The sequence below is a fragment of the Salvelinus sp. IW2-2015 genome, unplaced genomic scaffold (assembly GCF_002910315.2).
Source record: "Salvelinus sp. IW2-2015 unplaced genomic scaffold, ASM291031v2 Un_scaffold16660, whole genome shotgun sequence".
NCBI lineage: Eukaryota > Metazoa > Chordata > Actinopteri > Salmoniformes > Salmonidae > Salvelinus > Salvelinus sp. IW2-2015.
In genome coordinates, this window is record NW_019957696.1 from 14,807 (window position 1) to 34,366 (window position 19,560).

Genomic DNA, 19,560 nt, shown 5'->3' on the forward strand with positions numbered 1-19,560 from the left:
GAAAAAGTCAAGGGGTCTGTATACTTTCCGAAGGCACTGTACATGAGACTTTTAACTGACCTCCTCTCTCCCCTCTCTCTTACAGAGAAGTATAACTTCCTGGGTATCAGTATTGTGGGGCAGAGTAACGACCGGGGGGACGGTGGGATCTACATCGGCTCAATCATGAAGGGAGGAGCTGTAGCTGCAGATGGCAGGATAGAACCTGGAGATATGCTCCTACAGGTATACGACACGACCACCCACTACAAATGAGCCTTAGGTTCATTTTTTAGGAACTATTATAAGCTTAAAGTATATGTTGTGTTCTTTATGAGTTATTTTTTTGGTTCTACTTTTATGGTCCGTTGAGGGAAAGCAAATGTGCACAAATGTCCTGTGAGCAAATTGCTTTGTGATTATTATAGCATTGCCAGTGATGATCGGATACTGTGTTTCAAACAATGTTTATGTTCATGAGTTCTAACAATAAGGTAAAGGGGAAACTGGAACCTATAACCTATTGAAACTCTGACCTATTGAAACTCTGACCTATTGAAACTCTGACCTATTGAAACTCTGACCTATTGAGACTATGACCTGTTTACAACCAACTCTAATGGTCCTCGTCACCTTCCTTCCCGTAGCCCTCTATCCTACATGTTGCCTCTCCTTTTCCTTCCTGTTTGTTCTCTTTGATGTCTGTATGGCTGGACTCAGACTAACCTCTCTGGCCACGCCTCCTCTTGTACACACAGTGGCTGATCACTAGTTATTGTAGATCCAGAATGTCTCTTTAACAACATGTATTGTAGATCAGCATGTCTCTTTAACAGCATGTATTGTAGATCAGCATGTCTCTTTAACAGCATGTATTGCATAGATTCAGATGTCTCTTTAAACAGCATGTATTGTAGATCAGCATGTCTTTTAACAGCATGTATTGTAGATCAGCATGTCTCTCTTTAACAACATGTATTGTAGATCAGCATGTCTCTTTTAACAGCATGTATTGTAGATCAGCATGTCTCTTTTACAACATGTATTGTAGATCAGCATGTCTCTTTAACACATGTATTGTAGATCAGCATGTCTCTTTAACAACATGTATTGTAGATCAGCATGTTCTTTTAACAACATGTATTGTAGATCAGCATGTCTCTTTAACAACATGTATTGTAGATCAGCATGTCTCTTTTAACAGCATGATTGTTAGATCAGCATGTCTCTTTTAACAGCATGTATTGTAGATCAGCATGTCTCTTTAACAGCATGTATTGTAGATCAGCATGTCTCTTTAAACGCATGATATGTAGATCAGCATGTCTCTTTAACACACATGTATTGTAGATCAGCATGTCTCTTTAACAGCATGTATTGTTAGATCAGCATGTCTCTTTAACAGCATGTATTGTAATCAGCATGTCTCTTTAACAGCATGTATTGTAGATCAGCATGTCTCTTTAACAGCATGTATTGTAGATCAGCATGTCTCTTTAACAGCATGTATTGTAGATCAGCATGTCTCTTTAACAGCATGTATTGTAGATCAGCATGTCTCTTTAACAGCATGTATTGTAGATCAGCATGTCTCTTTAACAGCATGTATTGTAGATCAGCATGTCTCTTTTCAACACACAGTATAAAGCTGCGTAGGATTTATTAGCTTTCATATGCGTCTGAACGCCTTACAACAGTGCCTGGAGATGAACTTGTAGAGAGCTGATTTCAGTAGCAGAGTCCTAAATCATTTTATGTTTCTTTATTCACTTGTCCGTTTTGTCCAACTACTTGTTCATTTTAAAGACATGATCCGTGAAAATGTACGTTAACTGTTTGGTTGTGATCCTCAGGTGAACGATGTGAACTTTGAGAACATGAGCAACGATGACGCTGTGAGGATCCTGAGAGAGATCGTCTCCAAAACAGGGTAAGAGCAGGACTGTGTTACAGTGCAGGATTGTTAGAGATAACCCAGAAAACATTTCAAGAGATGTTAAACTGTTSCATGTGAAGATGGTCACAGGTCAGGACAGACAGACAAAGGACATGGCTATTGGGTAAATACAGGATTTAAAAGATGAGCAATGGTAAGACTCTGCAGTACATTAGGGTTGTATTAGCATATCAGCGATATGCTGACTGGTTAGATTAGATAAACAGTGGGCTTGAATTTCAAGCAGCTTCTGCATTGTGGACTGTTGTATAATACAGACTAATATTTCTCTCCACAATCCTTCTAGTTCAACCAAACATGACTTAATTTTTCCTATCGTTTCCTCTTGTGCTTTTAACTGCACAGGAGCTACAGAATTGAGTTGAAGGTATTGTGACTGACTGTCTCCCCATGTGTCCTTCAGTCCTATTAGTCTTACTGTGGCCAAGTGTTGGGATCCGTCTCCGCGAAGCTACTTCACCATCCCCCGGGGTAAGACACTTACCAATGTTCCACCAACAACAGGTTATTACCATTTACAAACAGGGCTCTCAAACTCAGCTGGAAACTCGCTTTTTAAAACCTTTTGAAAAACAAATTGGATGTGCTTGTAACTTATAGCAGAAGTTTGAGCACAAACTAGCAAACTTACAGTAGATGATGGAGATTGTGTGTGTCCAGCTGAACCAGTGAGGCCCATCGACCCTGCTGCCTGGATCTCCCACACAACCGCCCTGACCGGACCCTACCCACACTACGGTATGACCACACTATCACCACAGTCACACACACAAACTACTGCAATCACTAGACATAGCTGCACTCTCACAGTCCTAGAAATGCCACATACTGAACATTTTGTCAGTCACTGTCTGTGAATGTGCTGTGTCTCAACCTCCTCTCCCCTTCAGAATTTGACGACTTGCCGCTATCTGCGAGTAAGACGGACATGGCAACCATCGTCAAGGTGATGCAGCTYCCTGACTCTGGTCTGGAGATCCGGGACAGGATGTGGTTGAAGATCACCATTGGCAACGCTGTCATCGGTGAGAGGGAGGGGACGCTGACTACCAGTAATACTGTATTATTAATATGACTTTTTTTCAGTAAAATGGCGCCGGAAGAAATGGCAACAGTTTCACGGGCGCCCAAGGAATTGTGCTAATATGTGGGGGTTTTTCACGTTATTTGTAATTTATTTTGTACATAATGTTTCTGCAACCGTATCTTACGGCAAAAAAAGAGCTTCTAGATACCAGGACAACGATCACTCACCTCGGATTAGACAAATAATTTTTCTACAACAAGCAGGACGCACAGGACATTCTCCAAACACCCCACAGGGCCGATATCCCCATTATTTGCAAGAGGAAGTGATGCAGGTACAGAGGACAAAGAGCCGGATGCCTCGTGGTGACCCGGAGAAGGCGAGTGGGAAAGCTGCCGTTACCGTTAATACTACTCGCAAACGTGCAATCATTGGACAATAAATTAGACGAGGTACGATCACGAATATCCTACCAACGGGACATCAAAAACTGTAATATCCTATGTTTCACGGAATCGTGGCTGAATGACGACATGGATATTCAGCTAGCGGGATATGCACTGCATCGGCAAGATAGAACAGCACACTCCGGTAAGACGGGGGGGGGGAGGTTTGTGCATATTTGTAAACAGCAGCTGGTGCACGAAATCTAAGGAAGTAGATTTCTCTAGATTTTGCCCGCCTGAAGTAGAGTATATTGTGATAAATTGCCGGCCACACTACTTGCCTAGAGAGTTTTCAGCTATACTTTTCGTGGCTGTTTATTTACCACCACAGACAGATGCTGGCACTAAGACCGCACTCAGTCAGCTGTATAACGAAATAAGCAAACAGGAAACCACTCACCCAGAGGCAGGGACTTTAATGCAGGGAAACTTAAATCAGTTCTACCAAATTTCTATAAACATGTTAAATGTGCAACCAGAGAGAAAAAATTCTAGATCACCTATACTCCACACACAGAGATGCCTACAAAGCTCTCCCTCGCCCTCCATTTTGTAAATCCGACCACAACTCTATCCTCCTGATTCCTGCTTTCAAGCAAAAATTTAAGCAGGAAGCACCAGTGACTCGGTCTATAAAAAAGTGGTCAGATGAAGCAGATGCTAAACTACAGGACTGTTTTGCTATCACAGACTGGAACATGTTCCGGGATTCTTCCGATGGCATTGAGGAGTACACCACATGGCTTTATCAATAAGTGCATTGAGGACGTCGTCCCCACAGTGACTGTACGTACATACCCCAACCAGAAGCCATGGATTACAGGCAACATTCGCACTGAGCTAAAGGTTAGAGCTGCCGCTTTCAAGGTGCGGGACTCTAACCCGGAAGCTTACAAGAAATCCTGCTATGCCCTGCGACGAACCATCAAACAGGCAAAGCGTCAATACAGGGCTAAGATTGATTCATACTACACCGGCTCCGACGCTCGTCTTTTGTGGCAGGGCTTGCAAACTATTACAAACTACAAAGGGAAGCACAGCCGCGAGCTGCCCAGTGACACGAGCCTACCAGACGAGCTAAATCACTTCTATGCTCGCTTCGAGGCAAGCAACACTGAGGCATGCATGAGAGCATCAGCTGTTCCTGACAACTGTGTGATCATGCTCTCTGTAGCCGATGTGAGTAAGACCTTTAAACAGGTCAACATACACAAGGCTGCGGGGCCAGACGGATTACCAGGACGTGTGCTCCGGGCATGTGCTGACCAACTGGCAGGTGTCTTCACTGACATGTTCAACATGTCCTTGATTGAGTCTGTAATACCAACATGTTTCAAGCAGACCACCATAGTCCCTGTGCCCAAGAACACAAAGGCAACCTGCCTAAATGACTACAGACCCGTAGCAATCACGTCCGTAGCCATGAAGTGCTTTGAAAGGCTGGTAATGGCTCACATCAACACCATTATCCCAGAAACCCTAGACCCACTCCAATTTGCATACCGCCCAAACAGATCCACAGATGATGCAATCTCTATTGCACTCCACACTGCCCTTTCCCACCTGGACAAAAGGAACACTTATGTGAGAATGCTATTCATTGACTACAGCTCAGCATTCAACACCATAGTACCTTCAAAGCTCATCACTAAGCTAAGGATCCTGGGACTAATCACCTCCCTCTGCAACTGGATCCTGGACTTCCTGACGGGCCGCCCCCAGGTGGTGAGGGTAGGTAGCAACACATCTGCCACGCTGATCCTCAACACTGGAGCTCCCCAGGGGTGCGCGCTCAGTCCCCTCCTGTACTCCCTGTTCATCCATGACTGCATGGCCAGGCACGACTCCAACACCATCATTAAGTTTGCAGACGACACAACAGTGATAGGCCTGATCACCGACAATGACGAGACAGCCTATAGGGAGGAGGTCAGAGACCTGGCCGGGTGGTGCCAGAATAACAACCTATCCCTCAAAGGAGATGATTATGGATTACAGGAAAAGGAGAACCGAGCACGCCCCGATTCTCATCGACGGGGCTGTAGTGGAGCAGGTTGAGAGCTTCAAGTTCCTTGGTGTCCACATCAACAACAAACTAGTATTGTTCCAAACACACCAAGACAGTCGTGAAGAGGGCACGACAAAGCCTATTCCCCCTCAGGAAACTAAAAAGATTTGGCATTGGTTCCTGAGATCCTCAAAAGGTTCTACAGCTGCACCATCGAGAGCATCCTGACTGGTTGTATCACTGCCTGGTACGGCAATTGCTCGGCCTCTGACTGCAAGGCACTACAGAGGGTAGTGCGTACGGCCCAGTACATCACTGGGGTTAAGCTGCCTGCCATCCAGGACCTCTACACCAGGCAGTGTCAGAGGAAGGCCCTATAAATTGTCAAAGACCCTGGCCACCCCAGTCATAGACTGTTTTCTCTACTACAGCATGGCAAGCGGTACCGGAGTGCCAAGTCTAGGACAAAAAGGCTTCTCAACAGCTTTTACCCCCCAAGCCATAAGACTCCTGAACAGGTAATCAAATGGCTACCTGGACTATTTGCATTGTGTGCACCCCCCCTACCACTCTTTTACGCTGCTGCTACTCTCGGTTTATCATATATGCGTAGTCACTTTAACTATACATTCATGTCCATACTACCTCAATCAGCCTGACTAACCGGTGTCTGTATGTAGCATCGCTACTGTTATTTTTCACAGTCTTTTTACTGTTGTTTTATTTCTTTACTTACCTATTGTACACCTAATACATTTTTTTGCGCTATTGGATTGGGCCTGTAAATAAGCATTTCAGAGTAAGGTCTACAGCTGTTGTATTCGGGCACACGTGACAAATAAACTTTGATTATGATTTATTTGCCATTTAAAATGACTAAATTAAGGGTTTTAAGTTGGACTTAAACCAGCAAATACTTCCCTTACTGTTAGTGAAACTGTGACGTCTGTGCAATACATTTTCTTGAWATTGTCGACATCACATCAATCAATGTAAGTAGATGTTGTGTGGTTAGTGCTATCAATATTATAGTACAATAGAATCATATTGTCACGCTGGTATAAAGGATTTTGGAGACAGGTGCAGGAATACACAATAGGGGTTTTTAATACACCCAAAACAAACACGTATACAAAACACTGGGCTGTACCCAAACAAAAGAACGAGGGTAAACCTCGTAGAACGACACAGGACGAGACCCGTAAAACACAATGCACAAAACACGCAGCACAGGTTGAGACAATGCATAGGTACTCACACGACCAACGGACATGGGAACAATAATCAACAGCCAATGGGGAAACAAAGGGCACATTTATGCAAGTACTAATCAATGGGAATAGGGGACAGGTGTGCGTAATGAGAGTTCCGGAGGGATCCGTGTGCTGTTGTAGTGAAGACTACAGTCTTCTTGACCAGTGTGTTGTTGCTCTGTCAGGTGCTGACGTGGTGGACTGGCTCTACTCCAGGGTGGAGGGCTTCAAGGACAGGAGAGATGCCAGGAAGTATGGCAGCAGTCTGCTGAAACATGGCTACCTGAGACACACCGTCAACAAGATCACCTTCTCAGAGCAGTGCTACTACACCTTTGGAGACCTCTGCCAAAGTACTGACACTGAGCCACTTTGGCAAGAATATATTATGTACTGTATATTATTATTACAGGTGTATTATACCTGTGTTAAATGTACTGTAGAGACCAATTGCAGTGTTTTTATTTACCTGTCGTGAGATGGACTACCTCACAATAGATGTCACTAACTCTGTCTGTCTATCTGTCTGTCGCTCTCTCTCGCTGTCTGRCTGTCGCTCTCTCTCGCTGTCTGTCTGTATCTCTCTTTCTCTGTCTGTCGCTCTCTCTCTCTCGCTCTCTCTCTCTTTCTCTCACCAGACATGGCGTCTCTCAACCTGAATGAGGGTTCCAGTGGTGGGGGCTCTGAGCAGGACACCCTGGCCCCCCTCCCTCCCCCTGCCACCAACCCATGGCCCCTGGGGGCCAGCCGTTCCCCTCCCTCCCTTCCCCTCCGCCTCCAGGCTTCCCACCAGGCTACTCAGACCCTGCCACAGTTTCCACAGTGGGAGTGCAGGCAGCCACAACAGTGAGGGTGAGTCTGCAAGACTACTAACACTAGCAATAAAAACAAACGTGATTTGTTTTATTGATATTTTAGAGGAATCGTCACATGACATTAGGGCTGTACTATTCATGACAGCTAATGTCAACTGTTGACAAAGTATTGTATTTAAATTCCATAAGGCATGTGCCTGTTAACCTTAGCCTGTTTGCCCTGCCGGGAAATTAAGTTGCCACGCACACAGACACATATTTATTTGATAGAGTGTGTTTTTAAATGGTCTTATATTGTCAATGTCGATCATGATTCAACATGGTTCATGCAGGGAAAGCTCTTCAGTACTGGCTGTGTAAACTAAGGACCTTATCTGCTTATGGCTGATTTTGCTAGCATGAAACATATCAACTGAGGTCACAGCCTCCCATCAATATTGGCTGAGCCTATGTTTGATAGCACATTAGACAGTACAGTGCTCTGTTGCTGTCGCACTGTTTGTAATTGTGCCGACATACCACTCTCCCTCAGTGCAGTGCTATCAGGCTGTGTGGTAATTAGTCAATATGGAGGATAGTTTCTCGTCTGTTTTAATGTTCATCATAGTGCTCTTCAGTCTGATTTCCCGCTTCTGTTCAAATCACCAAGAATCAATCACCCAGACATTGTTATTCCCATTGCATCCCATCCTTATTGTCTGGGGTGTTCTGAGTGGCGGAGAGTTTGATACAGTAATGATACAGAGGAGGGTCAGGATTAACTATCAGTAGACAGTTTAGGACTGAGGCTATATTTACATCTCTTATTTATCTTTTACATAATTGTTTTGATTGACATTTGCAGTTTTTTTATTTGGCAATTCGCGGTTGTGTGTGTGTGTGTTGTGTGTGTGTGTGTGTGTGTGTGTGTGTGTGTGTGTGTGTGTTGTGTGTGTGTGTGTGTGTGTGTGTGTGTGTGGTGTTATGAGTAGAACAGTATCTGAGACATTTTCTAACTCATGTTCGGTGAGAGAGCTGTACAGGTTAGGACACAGTTGACCAGAAGGTGGGGATAGACTTCACTAGAGGTAGGTAGACAGGTTAGGCTGGGCTTGGAAGTGACAGCAGTAGACTGGGGTTAGACAGGTTGGGCTGGGGAGGTGACAGTAAGTAGACTGGGTTAGACAGGCTGGGCTGGAGTGACAGCAGTAGCAGGTTAGGCTGGGCTGGGAGGTGACAGCAGTAGACTGGGTAAACAGGTTAGGCTGGGTGGAGGTGACAGTAAGTAGACTGGGTTAGACAGGTTAGCTGGGCTGGGAGGTGACAGCAGTAGACAGGTTAGGCTGGGCTGGGAGGTGGACAGCAGGTAGACTGGGTTAGACAGGTTAGGCTGGGCTGGGAGGTGACAGCAGTAGGCAGGTTAGGTTGGGCTGGGAGGTGACAGTAAGTAGACTGGTTAGAACAGTTAGGCTAGGCTGGGAAGTGATAGTAAGTAGACTGGTAAGACAGGTTAGGCTGGGCTGGGAGGTGACAGTAAGTATGACTGGGTTAGCTGGGCTGGGAGGTGACAGCAGTAGACAGGTTAGGCTGGGCTGGGAGGTGACAGTAAGTAGACTGGGTTAGATAGGTTAGGCTGGGCTGGGAGGTGCAGCAGTAGACAGTTAGGCTAGGCTGGGGAGGTGACAGTAAGTAGACTGGTTAGATAGTTAGGCTGGGCTGGGTGGGAGGTGACAGCAGTAGACAGGTTAGACAGGTTAGGCTGGGCTGGAGGTGACAGCAGTAGGCAGGTTAGACAGTTAGGCTAGGCTGGAGGTGACTGTAAGTAGACTGGGTTGACAGGTTAGGCTGGCTGGAGTGACTGTAATGTAGACGGTCAGACAGGTTAGGCTGGACTGGGAGGTGACAGCAGTAGGCAGGTTAGGCGGGACTGGGAGTGACAGGTAGACAGGTTAGGCTGGCTGAGAGTGACAGTAAGTAGACTGGGTTAGACAGGTTAGGCTAGGCTGGAGGTGACTGTAAGTAGACTGGGTCAGACAGGTTAGGCTGGGTACTGGAGGTGACAGCAGTAGGCAGGTTAGGCTGGACTGGGAGGTACAGCAGTAGCAGTTAGGCTAGGCTGGGGGGTCAGCAGTGACCGGTTAGGCTGGCTGGGAGTTTTTTTTTGCGTATTGGATTGGCCTGTAAATAACATTTCAGAGTAAGTCTACAGCTGGTTGTATTCGGCACACGTGACAAATAACTTTGATTATGATTTATTTGCATTTAAAATGACTAAATTAAGGTTTTAAGTTGACTTAAACCAGCAAATACTTCCCGTACTGTTGTGAACTTACGTTGTGCAACTGTCTAACCAGTTACTTACTGTCACCTCCAGCCCAACTAACCTGTCCTAACCTGCCTACTGCTTCACCTCCCAGCCCAGCCTAACCTGTCTAACCAGTCTACCTGCTGTCACCTCCAGCCCAGCCTAATGTCTACTGTTCACCTCCCAGTCCAGGGCCTAACTCTGTCTGACCCAGTCTACTTACTGTCACTCCCAGCCCAGCTAACCTGTCTACTGCTGTCATTCCAGTCCAGCCTAACCTGCTACTGCTGTCCTCCAGTCCAGCCTAACCTGTCTACTGCTCTCACTTCCAGCCCAGCTCACCTGTCTAACCCAGTCATTACTGTCACTCCAGCCCAGCCTAACCTGTCTACTGCTGTCACCTCCCAGCCTAGCCTAACTGTCTACTGCTGTCACTCCAGCCGCGCCCTAACCTGTTATACTGTCATCTCCCAGCCTCCTACCTGTCAACCTACTCTTACTCTCCACTCCCAGCCTAACCTGTCTACTCGTGTCACCTCCGAGCCCAGCCTAACCTGTCTACTGCTGTATCCCAGCCAGCTAACCTGTCTTACCCAGCTTACTTACTGTCACTCCCAGCCCAGCCTAACCTGTCTAACAGTCTACTTTGTCACCTCACAGCCCAGCCTAATGTCTTACCCAGTCTACTGCTGTCACTCCAGCCCAGTTAATCAGTTAGGCTGGTTGCTGGGAGGTGACAGTAAGTAGACTGGGTTAGACAGGTTTAGGATGGGCTGGGAGGTGACAGTAGTATGACAGTTAGCGGGGCTGGGAGTGACAGCAGTAGACGTTAAGTAGGTGGAGGTGAAGCAGTAGACAGTTAGGCTGGTGGAGCGTGACGTAAGTAGACTGGGTTAGACAGTTAGGCTGGGCTGAAGGTGAGAAGCAGTTAGACAGGTTAGGCTGGCTGGAGGTGACAGCAGTAGACAGGTTAGGCTGGGCTGGAGTGGACAGTAAGTATACTGGGTTAGACAGGTTGGCTGGGCTGGGAAGTGACAGTAAGTAGACTGGGTTAGACAGGTTAGCTGGGAGGTAGGAAGCAGTAGACAGTTAGGCTGGTGGAGTGACAGTAAGTAGACTGGGTTAGACAGGTTAGGCTGGGCTGGGAGGTGAGTAAGTAGACTGGTTAGACAGTTAGGCTGGGCTGGGAGGTGCAGCATAGAGGTACTAGGTGGGGTCGACAGCAGTAGACAGGTTAGGCTGGGCTGGAGGTGACAGTAAGTAGACTGGGTTAGACAGGTTAGGCTGGGCTGGGAGGTGACAGTAAGTAGACTGGGTTAGACAGGTTAGGCTGGGCTGGGAGGTGACAGTAAGTAGACTGGGTTAGACAGGTTAGGCTGGGAGGTGTGTGTAACTCTGTTGTTCCCTCTGTTTCTGCTGGGCAACGGTAGACTGATGGACCAGGTAGTCTCAGGACTCTGGGGAACCGGTAAGCTAACAGCTAACCCACTCTCTGCTACCTCTCTCCTTCTCCTTTTTATCTCTCTCTCAATCCATCGCTATACATTTTTTATCTTGCCTTAATTCTTGCCCTTTGCGCTCTCCCATCTCTACATCTCAATTTCTTCCTATCTTTCTCTCTCTATATCTCTTTCTGTTGATATATAAATATACACCACATTCTCCTCATACCACAGCTTAAGGTTTTTGTTTCCCCGTGCCTCTCCCTCTCAGTGTGTTGGTGTCCATACTGTTTCTGCTCCTGCAGCTGTGTCTGTGTGACTCTCCTGACCGTCTGTTCTCCCTCTCTTGGTCCTGTGCTGCTCTAATCTCAGAATGAGAGGTGCATGATTCAGGATGATCAAATCAGGCAAAATCATGCACTATCATTCTCACTGATAGGGGGCAGTCATGAACCACTTTACCCAGTACTGTTGTGCTCATAGCTTATTGAAAGGAGGTGGAAATGTTTGATAATGTGATAATAATTATGTAATGTTTATACCTGTATCAATACGATCAATGTGATCTTTCTCTGTACAATTCAACAATGGAATGCTCTTTCTTTTTAAAAGCAAATCATAAAAGCGCCATTTGTGTTGATATTATCAATGCAGTATGTTCCAATTTTAAAATGTGTCTTTGATGCAGGTGTATCGTTACATTTGCCTGTGACTGTTGGCAATGAAGGGCCTGATTCAATCAGATCTGCATAGCTGATGTTTTGACGGTGTTTGAGGTGGAGCTGTCAAATCCACAACAGCTCCCGGCATTGTACCTAAAGAGGACATTGCCATTGGCTGCACGGCTGCACATTAACAAAAYTCCCATMCAGCCTTGTTTACAAATTTGAACACTGGAATGTGAGATGTAATCTACACCTCGATTAGGCTGATAGAAATCCTCATCATTTAATTGAATGATTTTCAATTTGAGCGTCATTATTTCTATATGGCCTATACTTTCTCCTTCTGAACTTCTATCGGGAGTGGGACGGGTGTGACTGCCTGAAAATGATCACAAGAGAAGCTTCTCCCTGATTTGACAGCTTCAACGCAGTTACACCTAAATTACGACACCGCCAAAACATCAGCTATGCGGCTGTTGGCTATCGCCGGTTAAAGCTTCAACTGATTGAATCTAGGCCTAGGTCTGTAAAGTGGATGAGAATTATAATGAATGTCCAACCTCCATGATTATCATAGCAATGGCAGCCAATTCAGCCAACTGTTCAAAATCAGTAATAAGAAGCTGGTGACTTGGAGCTGCTGTTGTGTGCCTGGTGTGGTTTAACCAGGTGTGTGCCTGGTGTGGTTTAACCAGGTGTGTGGCTGCCCAGCTGACGTGTGTGTCCCTCTCTCATCTCCTAGGAAGCAGAAGCACTGGATCCAACCCCAGCGCAGGGACAGGGAAGGTCCCTGACCAAAACTCCTCCCCACAAGTGAAGGGTCACAGGTCCACATGCAGTGAAACCGAGCCAATGGGCATCCGAGGAGCGAGGCGCCCTTGCGATAAGTCCGCCAGCCAGCAGAGTCATCACAGTCATCACAGCAGCCATGCCCACTCAAGTCACAGCCACGCCCGCTCTGGTTTCAGCCACGCTCAGTCTCACAGGAGTCACTGTCACTCACAGAACAGCCACACCCACAGCCACACATCCTTCATCTACAAACACGCCCCTTTCACCAAGCCTGGGCCCGGCTCGTGTGGCCACAGCGAGCGAAGCCACGCCTCCTCCTACGGCCCCCCCGGCCTGCCCCCCCCATACTGCCTGTCCCGGCTGGCCTCTAAGACCTCCGTCAGCAGTAGCACCCCTCCCGGGGCTCCCCCGGTACGGGGGCTAGGAGCCGTCCCCCCTGAGCTCACGGCTAGCCGCCAGTCCTTCCAGCACGCTATGGGCAATCCCTGCGAGTTCTTTGTTGACATCATGTGACAGACAGGACAGTGCCTTTTAAAAACTTGCTGAGCACAAACAAGCCCCCCCGTCCTACCGCTCGTCCGTCCCACCTTCTCTTCTTTACCCCATTTGCTACTGACTATTCCTGAGTTGAGAATGTAGATGCTGGTCCCCTCCTTCCCCATGCTATCACAACGGCCCCTCAGATGTCGGAGCAGGGGAGGACAGGAGACAAGAGCACAACAGAACTGAAGAGAGTCCTGCTATCACAAAAACACACAGAGCCTCAGTGTCTGATCAGAACCCCCAGCCAGCTCTTTTGTATTGATGTGACGTGAACAGTTTGTGAAATCGATGTGAGTGGTGTTCAAAGTGGTGATCCTTGTGAGCTGCCACAGACAGTCCAGTCCCGAGAGCATGTAGTTACTCTATGTGGAGTACAAGCACCTGCTGTTTGTTGAACCAGACGTCCAAGCCAACTGACTGGGTCTGGATCTCAATCCCCCAGACCCACCTGGACACAGAGCTCTGGAAGAGGGAAGCCTCACCGGAGGCTCTGGACTCTGAGTCAGCCTCCTAGAATGTCGCCCTTGACACAAACTTCTACTATTTGGCCAATCATACCAAAACTCCTGCTCTAACTGACTGACCTGCTATCTTATCCGGTCTGCAGGGGGACCGTGACATATTKTAACTAGTCAAAGCTAGCCTTGGCCTATTTGACAGCCCTTGTATTTGTCCAACTAAGAAAGGCACTGTAACCAGTTGTTAGTTTAAACTATAGGCTGCTTATCTTCATGACTATCTCAACTGCTTTAAAAGGAAAAAACGTATTAATTTTGTTAAATATTGGGGCTTGGGCCTCTCGCCAAAGGTCTAAAGGAAGAATCCATACACTGGAGAATGTTTGATGTTATTTATGTGATCATGATGTTGCATTGACGGTCAGTGTCATACCTTGTCTCGCTCTATGGCTGACACACGTAGACACTCAGTCAGACATCGTTTCCCTCTGTGACTCAGTGGCCAGTATATGACCACTGTCCTAGCTGTGCTTTGTCCAATGCATCATTATTATTGCAGTCAATTGACTCCTGACCGCCACAACAGACTCATGTTGTGAACACATTTGATTTTTTACTCTTTCTACATACACTATATATACAAAAGTATGTGGACACCCCTTCAAATTTGTGGATTCGGCTATTTCAGCCACACCCGTTGCTGACAGGTGTATAAAATCAAGCACACAGCCATGCAATCTCTATAGACAAACGTTGGCAGTAGAATGGCCTTACTGAAGAGCTCAGTGACTTTCAACATGGCACAGTCATAGGATGCCACCTTTCCAACAATTCAGTGCGTCTGTCCTCGGTTACAACACTCACTACCAAGTTCCTAACTGCCTCTGGAAGCAACATCAGCACCATAACTGTTCGTCAGGAGCTTCATGAAATGAGTTTCCATGGCCGAGCAGCCGCACACAAGCCTAAGATCACCATGATCAATGCCAAGTGTCAGCTGGAGTGGTGTAAAGCTCGCCGCCATTGGACTCTGGAGCAGTGGAAATGCGTTCTCTGGAGTGATGAATCACGCTTCATCATCTGGCAGTCTGACGGACAAATCTGGGTTTGGCGGATGCCAGGAAAACGCTACCTAGCCCAATGCATAGTGCTAACTGTAAAGTTTGGTGGAGGAGGAATAATGGTCTGGGGCTGTTTTTCATGATTCGGGCTAGGCCCCTTAGTTCCATTGAAGGGAAATRTTAACGCTACAGCATACAATGCTACATTAACGCTACAGCATTCTAAACGATTCTGTGCTTCCAACTTTGTGGCATCAGTTTGGGTAAGGCCCTTTCCTGTTTTAGTATGAAAATGTCCCTGTGCACAAAGCAAGGTCCATACAGAAATAGTTTGTCGAGATCGGTGTGGAAGAACTTGACTGGCGTGCACAGAGCCCTGACCTCAACTCCATCGAACACCTTTGGGATGAATTGGAAAGCCGACTGCGAGGCTGAGAGTGTAGCACCAAATGGGGACCGACTCCATATTAATGCCCATGATTTTGGAATGAGATGTTCAACCGATCGAAAACCTTTGGGATGAATTGGAACGCCGACTGCGAGCCAGGCCTAATCGTCCAACATCAGTGCCCGACCTCACTAATGCTTGTGGCTGAATGGAAGCAAGTCCCCGCAGCAATGTTCCAACATCTAGTGGAAAGCCTTCCCAGAAGAGTGGAGGCTGTTATAGCAGCAAAGAGGGGACCAACTGCATATTACTGCCCATGATTTTGGATTGAGATGTTCGACGAGCAGGTGTCCACACTTCTGGTCATGTAGTGTATCTGCAAACAGAGTTGCAAACAGTGGCCGTCCACCACAGATCTACTACCTAAAACAGATCTGATCGTCATCAGTTAAAGTCAACAGAGTCTCTTAAAAGTGGATGGATGTCCCCGTCCAGTCATCAGTGTTGACTGAAACAGAGATCAGAGTGATAACCAATGCTTCTCACAGTGAGGTGTGCAGTTCTGTACAGTGTAGGTATTTTTCTGTGATATCACCAGATCATTTTTGATGAAATTCCAGCCCTTGATTTGAAAGTCCTTCTTGTGAAGGTTGGTTAATTGGTTAAGCTGTGTTTAAGGCCTAAGATCCAGCTTTAACTGGCGATAGCTGTGCAGCCAATGGCAATGTCCAATTTAGGTATAATGCCAGGAGCCACTTGTGGATTTGACAAGTCTAACGCAGTTCCACTTCCAACACCGCCAAAACAAACGCTATGCGGATGATGGCTTAAGCAGATCTGATTACAGATTCTGCCATAGAAATGTAAAGGTAGTTTCCGATTGAGCCGACATATGCAATGTTTACCATGAATGTAGTCTCCGCAAACGTGGGAACATTGCCTTTAAAATCCACAATGCCTATAACCTGCAATCGGATTGAATCCCGGCCCAAGTCTATCGACAACACAGAAACGGTGTGATGCATAAGACCTTTCTGTCGCAGCACTCTAATCATTATTGGAGCACTTGTTCATTCTCTCTCTTGCTCTCTCTCTGGCCCTTTAGTATGAAACACTGTTTGCAATCAAAGCTTTGTCTTTCGTTTTATTTCTTTACAAAAACAGGAATAAATTGTACATACAAATGTATTATATATAAGAATAAAAAATATATATGTACAAAGATTTTGTCTGAATTTCTTAAAAAAACAAAAAAAAACATTGAACTGTGCAATTGATGTGCTGTTCGGTTGTGGATTTGAGTTTTTTTGCAGAAACAAGTAAAAAGGTTGGTTTGACAACTTTGAACTGTATTACTTGACGGTAAGTGCTGTACATATCTAAATGGAAGCCAATATGCATATTAGTTGCATTTACTATATTTAACCAGCAGTAAGAGCCCATACACATAGGCCTACACTATACACCGTGTTTCGATAATGTGGTGTTATTTCTGTCAAGGAAGTGTGGAGTAAGTTCTGTAACGTCTTATTTTACTGTACTTGCCCTCAAAGCCCTGATGAAATGATCTGCTTTGATGTTAAATCTACCCGCCTCTGAGTGGAACTTACTGGTACAAACACTGCTGTACTTTCCCTGTGGGCTGATGGTCTGAGGCTGAGGGAGGCTAACACCAGGCCAGAGCAGACCCCGCTCTGACGCCATGAGACCCTGCTGAAATGCTATCTGTCACAGTCACATGTGTGAGAGGATGTGGTGTTTCTAACAGGAAGTGATGTGTCTGCTGTGGCCCAAGYGGCGAGGAGGCGACCCCAGATGCAGAGGCGGAGCTTCTACTGTAGACTCACTAGAGCAAGGTTCTCCAGGGCTACAGATCAGAACACGRAGTGACTAATATGGCTGTGTTGCACAGCTGGTGGAATCTATTGTGAGAGATGTGGAGTGACTCAGTATGACCCTGTTCGATGCAAATATCTAAACCCACTATATAAAAAGGTTCTGTTATCTGTGAATAACTATTCCAAACCGCCTAAGCCCACACACTGACTATGAGCAGCTCTTATTTGGTCTACCATACAGTGTTTCAATTTCTCTTTTACTATGATAAGCTGTAGTGTTAGGGGTCTACACTACGGCTTTCTGTCTGTGTACGCAAGTGTTGTCTAGAGTGGGAGACGTGGGTGTTTGCTATTGACGTAAGGTGTTTAGGCAGATGAGGTGTTGACATTTGATGTCATGACCTTACATCCTACGCCCCTGTGTGTAGGACGAAGTGGGGGGTGTGAAAGGTAGAAAGAAAATCAAAGACAGATACTTAGAAGCAACACACAAAGGTGCAAATAGTTTACCCCAACAGTTCAACCAGGTTACCCAATGGGATCTAACAATGTAATTGTTTGAGAGTAAGTAATCCCAAAGGATGGGATCTAACAAGATACCTACTGTTAGAGCTCATCCTTCGAAGGTGCATATACAAATAGATAGGGAAGTGGTGAGAAAAATGTAGCAAATGAAAAAAAAGAGACAGTGACAGGAGAAAAGAAAGTGACAGGAGAAAAGAACCCTAGAATGGCATTACAATGTCTCCACAGCTGTAATGCTAGCCCCAACCCCAACCCTAACCCTAGCTTCATGTCCACATCCCGGCTCAACCCCAACCTTAGCCATAACCCTAACCATAACCCTAGCTTCATGTCGACACCCCGGTTCAACCCCAACCCTAGCCATAACCCTAGCTTCATGTCCAAACCCTGGCTCAACCCCAACCCTAGTCATAACCCTAGCTTCATGTCCAAACCCCGGCTCAACCCCAACCCTAACCATAACCCTAGCTTCATGTCCAAACCCNAAACCCTGGCTCAACCCCAACCCTAACCATAACCCTAGCTTCATGTCCAAACCCTGGCTCAACCCCAACCCTAGTCATAACCCTAGCTTCATGTCCAAACCCTGGCTCAACCCCAACCCTAACCATAACCCTAGCTTCATGTCCACACCCCGGCTCAACCCCAACCCTAGTCATAACCATAGCTTCATGTCCACACCCCGGCTCAAACTATTCAAAGAGGGCTTGATCTGTCTGCTTGGAATTTTATGCAGTAATGTGTTTTTCATGCAAATTTTGGAAGGAGTCATTGGTACTTTCACGACAAAACAAGTTGCTTTTTGTTTCAATTTCCATGCTTCGTCAGTCCATCACAGGCAACTATTTGTGGAATAATAGTAATAATAGTAGTTGTAAACTCCCGAGTCAGTCACATGGGTGAGTCAGTCAAAACAACAGCTGATATGCACAAGGGCATGACAAAGAAAGTTTAAAAGTTGTGTAATGCCTTCTCCCAAACCAGGTGTTGCACTGCACTATATACTATGTAATGCCCTGACGCTTCTTTCTCTCTGTCTCTCAGTCTGGCCTTGTTCTCACCTGAGAAATACATTTGGCAATGTCTTCCTCTCTGTCCTAAGAGGACATTCCCATTTTCCCATTGTGTGAATAATTATAACATATTTTATCTTTGTTCTTCTGTCAGTACAATGTCATCACATTCCCTTGAGACATTCACCAAGATTAAAAGCATAAACTGGGCTCAATTCTGACCCCAGTGTGTCAAAAATGTCATCATTTTGAAACCCTTTCTTTGACCCATTTTCAAACTTTGTCAAGCAACTAGTCACCAAAAAATAATAAAGAGTGCTATGATTTCTTTGTTAATATGGAGGAATGAAAATATAAAATTATATTTTGTATACTAGTGGGGAGCTTATGTCACGCCCTGGCCAGAGAGAGGCTTTAATTCTCTATTTTGGTTAGGCCAGGGTGTGACTAGGGTGGGCATTCTAGTTTCTTTATTTCTATGTTTTCTATTTCTTTGTGTTTGGCCGGGTGTGGTTCTCAGAGGCAGCTGTATATCGTTGTCTCTGATTGGGAATCATACTTAGGCAGCCTTTTTCACCCCTGTGTTTGTGGGTAGTTGTTTTCTGTATAGTTTTAGTTACTTTACAGAACTGTTCGTTTTTCTCTTTGTTATTTTTGTTCTAGTGTTCAGATTTAAWMAAATATCATGAACATGTACCACGCTGCGCTTTGGTCCACTCCTTCTTCATCAGACGAGAGTGACAGCTTAAGCAAAAAAATTACTAAATTGTGCACTGTGATAAAAGCACAACATTTGGCACATTGGTAGATGTATGTAGTACAGTATACRCTGAAAATATATAGATATGGAGCCACCATTGGCCCCATGGGGTCCTGGCAGACATTTTTAAAAATGGCAGCCGATGGTACAAAAATTGTACCGGCGAACTGAAAAGTGAAACTGAAAAGCTGTCATTTGTGACTGAAACTTGTAAACGTGTGCTGTTAACAATGTACATTTGTTGATTGCTAGGCATACAAATAAGAGTATTTATTGATACATTTGAAACGAGGTCTAGTTGTGGCT

At 45.8% G+C, this 19,560-nt stretch overlaps 3 long non-coding RNA genes and 1 pseudogene across 3 annotated transcripts; 2 read left to right on the forward strand and 2 right to left on the reverse strand.

The window, feature by feature from the left end:
* The window catches only part of LOC112081024 (segment polarity protein dishevelled homolog DVL-1-like), a 31,143-nt pseudogene extending 14,801 nt beyond the window's left edge, over positions 1 to 16,342 (forward strand).
* On the forward strand, positions 8,676 to 9,254 carry LOC139027504 (uncharacterized). Its single transcript, XR_011479603.1, has 4 exons — positions 8,676 to 8,706; positions 8,831 to 8,907; positions 8,954 to 9,063; positions 9,192 to 9,254. It is a non-coding gene; the product is annotated as an uncharacterized lncRNA (long non-coding RNA).
* Positions 8,831 to 10,922, reverse strand: LOC139027505 (uncharacterized). Its single transcript, XR_011479604.1, has 3 exons — positions 10,898 to 10,922; positions 8,972 to 9,078; positions 8,831 to 8,916 (listed from the first exon to the last, which is right to left on the reverse strand). It is a non-coding gene; the product is annotated as an uncharacterized lncRNA (long non-coding RNA).
* Positions 9,872 to 10,337, reverse strand: LOC139027506 (uncharacterized). The gene is made up of 3 exons (XR_011479605.1): positions 10,306 to 10,337; positions 10,132 to 10,170; positions 9,872 to 9,905 (listed from the first exon to the last, which is right to left on the reverse strand). It is a non-coding gene; the product is annotated as an uncharacterized lncRNA (long non-coding RNA).
* Positions 16,343 to 19,560: the final 3,218 nt, after the last annotated feature.